The 6,000-nt window shown below is 47.5% G+C and overlaps 1 protein-coding gene across 5 annotated transcripts in view; it reads left to right on the top strand.

Moving 5' to 3' along the window:
- Positions 1–65: 65 nt before the first annotated feature.
- Positions 66–6,000, top strand: part of APC (APC regulator of WNT signaling pathway) — a 190,309-nt gene continuing 184,374 nt past the window's right edge. For 4 of the 5 annotated variants that reach the window (XM_056537470.1, XM_056537468.1, XM_056537469.1 and 1 more), the window contains exon 1: positions 66–223. The gene's annotated coding sequence lies outside the window, so the exon portion shown is untranslated. The remainder of the gene's footprint in view (positions 224–6,000) is intronic. The other variant, XM_056537467.1, reaches the window with a different exon arrangement.

Below are 6,000 nucleotides of genomic sequence, written 5' to 3'. Positions count from 1 at the left end.
ATACACGCAAAGCCAGAACAAGCAGTGGGCGTGTTTATAGTCTGTGTGGACGACGTCACAGTAGGGGGAGGGGCGTGAGCCACTCTGCTCCCCGCTGCGTCACTAAATGGGCGGGTACTTAGAACTACGTTACACAGATTCGTGCATGCGCGTTGGGCGCTCGTTGTGTCTCCCAAATAAGATGGCGGCGCCGCTTTCTCGCTTGGAGGAGTAAATATAAAGGGTGAGTGATAGTAGACGTGTGGCTGATGAGTGAGGGCGGTGAGCGGACGAGTCCGTGTTGTAGAGAGGGCAGTGAGGGGCACGAGTGGCAGCAAAGGGAGACACACAAGGTGTAAACAGGCTAAGATGGAGAGTAAGTGCCAGAGTTCACTGCGGTGCTAGGCAGCAATTGGGCACTAGTGCCAGTAGCTGAGGGTGTGTAAGGCTGTGGGTACCGCTGGCTGATACATATTTGGGATTCTGTAGTCTTTCTCTCTTCATTCTGCGTCGCCCCCCAGGACTGAAGACCCCCTGCTGCCCCCATCATCTTTTCCTTGGGAGAAACAAAGCATAACACTGTGCCCACTGGCATCTTGTCACTTATCAGCTGCTTTATGCCAAGTGCTGTGCAGGGCTGATGTGAATAGGTAAAATCTGTTACTATGCTGTGACACACACACACACACACACTATGCTGTGACACACACACACACACACACACACTATGCTGTGACACACACACACACACTATGCTGTGACACACACACACACACACACACACACACACACTATGCTGTGACACACACACACACACACACACACACACACTATGCTGTGACACACACACACACACACACACACACACACACACTATGCTGTGACACACACACACACACTATGCTGTGACACACACACACACACACACACACACACACACACACACACACTATGCTGTGACACACACACACACACACACACACACTATGCTGTGACACACACACACACACACACACTATGCTGTGACACACACACACACACACACACACTATGCTGTGACACACACACACACACTATGCTGTGACACACACACACACACACACACACACACACACTATGCTGTGACACACACACACACACACACACACACACTATGCTGTGACACACACACACACACACACACACACACACACACTATGCTGTGACACACACACACACACTATGCTGTGACACACACACACACACACACACACACACACACACACTATGCTGTGACACACACACACACACACACACACACTATGCTGTGACACACACACACACACACACACTATGCTGTGACACACACACACACACACACACACACACTATGCTGTGACACACACACACACACACACTATGCTGTGACACACACACACACACACACTATGCTGTGACACACACACACACACACACACACACACACACTATGCTGTGACACACACACACACACTATGCTGTGACACACACACACACACACTATGCTGTGACACACACACACACACACACTATGCTGTGACACACACAGACACACACACACTATGCTGTGACACACACAGACACACACACAGACACACACACACTATGCTGTGACACACACACACACACACACACAGACACACACACACACTATGCTGTGACACACACACACTATGCTGTGACACACACACACACACACACTATGCTGTGAGACACACACACACACACTATGCTGTGACACACATAGACACACACACACACAGACACACACACACTATGCTGTGACACACACACACACACACACACACACACACTATGCTGTGACACACACACACACTGCTGTGACACACACACACACTATGCTGTGACACACACACATAGACACACAGACACACACACACTATGCTGTGACACACACACACACACTATGCTGTGACACACACACACACTATGCTGTGACACACACACACACAGACACACACAGACACACACACACTATGCTGTGACACACACACACACACACACATAGACACACACACACTATGCTGTGACACACACACAGACACACACACAGACACACACACACACATAGACACACACACACTATGCTGTGACACACACACACACACACATAGACACACACACACACACACTATGCTGTGACACACACACACACACCTTCACACACACATAGACACACTTTTTACTGAACTACCAGTTCTGCTGTTTAGAATTCTATTTAAACTAGTGTTTCCCAACCAGGGTGTCCCAAGCTGTTGCAACACTACAACTCCCAGCATGCGCGGACAGCCAAAGGTGCTCCGGTGGGCTGGAAAAGATGGATACAAGAGAGTTGCCTAGGACTGGATCCACCTTTTCCTGCCCACCAGAGCACCTGAAAGCTGAAGTAATTTATGCAGGATAAAGTTAGTGACTGCTGAGCCGAGAAGTTTGTGACGAATCAAATCACTGTAACTTCGCTCATCTCTAGTCTAAAGCCCTGAACTGAGGCTGGCTGTAGTAAAGCCTTGATATGCTATCATGGACCCGGCCTTACATGCTCGTACGTTTTCTCATGGACCTCGGATATTGTTGCACTGTTGATTGATGTAGCAGTGTTTGCATTACTGTATATGTGCTATGCTGTGGTTGTGTCCAAAAGGATTTGTATATATGTATTTCTCAAGCTTGCCGGATATGTATCCACTGGAACACATTCTTTATTTAATAAATAAACCTCTACTTACCTCCTGTGCCCCCGATGTCCTGATCCGGTCCCCCACAGTGATTGTCTTTCTGAAGCTGCAGGGTGACTTGTCTATGGAAGCACCCGGGCCCAGTGTCAAACTGCAGCTCAGCGAATTTCAGGACATGGCTGCGGCCATCCATTCAATGAGCGGCAGTATGATAGATACTTTGGGTCCAGGTGGTTCTGTAAAATACACATCAAGCTGCAGCTCCAGGAAGGCACTGCTTGGATGTTGATTTATTTTTTATTTATTTTTTTATACCTCACACAATTGCCATAATTCAAAAAAAAATTCCCTTCTGTTTTCCTTTTTAGTATCTCACAAATGATTGTATAATACCAGTTGTATCCACTAATTGCCTGGGTGTTTCGGAGTAATCATAATTTAAAGGAAAACTGTCACCTGTTCACCCACACTAAACATGATACACCGGGTTATAGTGTGGGTGAACGTGAGTCCGGTGCAGGGTTTCTGACCTATATACGTACCTGAAGTTCAGCTACCGGTCCCTCTGAAGTCCGGCTTCTTTTAGCGCCCGCTGGCTGGAATTGAATATTAATTGGTCATGTGAGCGCTTGAGCCTACTGAGCACTCAAGTGACCGTGAATATTCAAATCTCGCTGGCGGGCCCCCCTCCAGTACGCAATTCAGTGCTGGAAGAAACCGGACTTCAGAGGGACCGGGCACCAGACTTCAGGTATGTATATAGGTCAGAAACCCCACACCGGTCTCCCGTTCACCCACACTATAACCCGGTGTATCAGGTTTAGTGTGGGGAACAGGTGAGTTTTCCTTTAAAGAGGTTCTCCGGTGCTTAGACATCTTATCCCCTATACAAAGGATAGGAGATAAGATGCCTGATCACGGGAGTCCCGCCGCTGGGGACCCCGGGATCATGCACGCGGCACCCCAGTTGTAATCGGTCCCCGGAGCGTGTTCGCTCAAGACTGATTACAGGCGACCACAGGGCCGGCGGCGTGTGACATCACGCCTCCACCCCTATGTGACGTCACGCTCCGCCCCTCAATGCAAGCCTACGGGAGGGGGCGTGATAGCTGTCATGCCCCCTCCCGTAGGCTTGCATTGAGGGGCGAAGCGTGACGAACATGCTCCGGGGACTGATTACAAACGGGGTGCCGCATGCATGATCCCGGGGGTCCCCAGCGGCGGGACTCCCGCAATCAGGCATCTTATCCCCTATCCAAAGGATAGGGGATAAGATGTGTGAGCACCAGAGAACCCCTTTAACTAGTCAGTGAATTTGGTTCTACCATTACTGATTGACGCGTCTTTCCCTATACACAGACTGGGACAGTCTCGTCACGAAGACCAGCTGGGCATAAAAGCAGCCGCCAGCACAACCCCATTCTTTCCCCACCCTGTGACTACTTACCGGACTGCTTAATACTTACCAGGGTGCTGGTGGCATTACTCTGGCATTGTGCTTCCTGCTCTAGTTTTTTGCTGTCTATGGGTTAAGCAGCATAAAACTGATGACAGGTTCCCTTTCAAGGGGTACTCCGGCCCGAAGACATCTTATCACCTATCCAAAACATAGGGGATAAGAGGTCTGAATGTGGGGGTCCCACCACTGGGGACCCCCGCAGTCTCTCATGCAGCCTCCATCTGTGTGAGCTGGCTGCAGCGCTGGAGGCTCAGTCTGAAGCCTCACGATCACGGAGCCGGCGTATCGCGATGTCACGACTCCGCCCCATGTTATGTCACACCCCGCCCCCTCAATGCAAGTCAATGCACGCCCCTCTCATAGACTTGCATTGAGGGGTGAGGCATGATGTCACAAGGGGTGGAGTCGTGACATAACAATACTCCGGCCCCATGGTCGTGAGGCTTCAGACTCTGAGCCTCCAGCGCTGCATACAGCTCACACAGGTGGAGGCTGCATGAGAGATTGCGGGGGGTCCTCAGTGGTGGGACCCCCGCGATCAGACATTTTATCCCCTATCCTTTGGACCGGAGTACCCCTTTAATGCAACAAAAATCCAGTGTGAACGTAGACATTTTCAGATTTAACTCAAGCCAATCATATGAGTGCTCTGCGATAGAGCAAATTCTGTCATTCAGCTGTGTTGAATACGTTTCACTTAATGCTGAGAAGATTTTGGGTTCGTGCCCCTATGTAAAATATGGTGGTTTGCACTTTTGCATGCCATTGTGTGGAAGTATACCTCCATTTTACCTCATGGAAGCACCACATGCGTGTGAGTAAAAGGGATCATTGAGCCACTTTTGGGGTCCATTAGCCTGGCTCCTTCCTACAACAAGTGCGCGAATAGGAAGTCTGAAGTACAGAATGCAGTGCTAAGAAAACCTATTGCAACCCTTCATAATTCACAGCTGTCAGACACATAGTTGTGATGTCAAGCAGTAGGTTACATCTGCCCAGTAAGACAGTGTGAACTTCTTCCAGTTCTACAGCTGCTGCATGCCATTGTTTCAATTCTTAGTCATATTAACATTAACCCCTTAACCCCTTAAGGACCGGATGTTTTTCCGTTTTTGCATTTTCGTTTTTTGCTCCTTGCCTTTAAAAAATCATAACTCTTTCAAATTTACACCTAAAAATCCATATGATGGCTTATTTTTTGCACCACCCATTCTACTTTGTAATGACGTCAGTCATTTTGCCCAAAAATCTATGGTGAAGCGGGAAAAAAAATCATTGTGCGACAAAATTGAAAAAAAAAACGCTGTTTTGTAACTTTTGGGGGCTTCCGTTTCTACGTAGTACATTTTTCGGTAAAAATGACACCTGATATGTATTCTGTAGGTCCATACGATTAAAATGATACCCTACTTATATAGGTTTGATTTTGTCGGACTTCTGGAAAAAATCATAACTACATGCAGGAAAATGAATACGTTTAAAATTGTCATCTTCTGACCCCTATAACTTTTTTATTTTTCCGTGTATGGGGCGGTATGAGGGCTCATTTTTTGCGCCGTGATCTGAAGTTTTTAACGTTACCATTTTTGCATTGATAGGACTTATTGATCACTTTTTATTCATTTTTAAATGATATAAAAAGTGACCAAAAATGCACTATTTTGGACTTTGGAATTTTCTTGCGCGCACGCCATTGACCGAGCGGTTTAATTAATGATATATTTTTGTAATTCGGACATTTCCGCACGCGGTGATACCACATATGTTTATTTTTATTTTTATTTACACTGTGTTTTTTTTTTTATTGGAAAAGGGGGGTGATTCAAACTTTTAATAGGGGAGGAGTTA

Source organism: Hyla sarda, chromosome 1 (assembly GCF_029499605.1).
Source record: "Hyla sarda isolate aHylSar1 chromosome 1, aHylSar1.hap1, whole genome shotgun sequence".
Classification (NCBI taxonomy): Eukaryota; Metazoa; Chordata; class Amphibia; order Anura; family Hylidae; genus Hyla; species Hyla sarda.
Note: the sequence above shows the minus strand (reverse complement) of the source record. Positions and strands in the feature narration are given on the sequence as shown.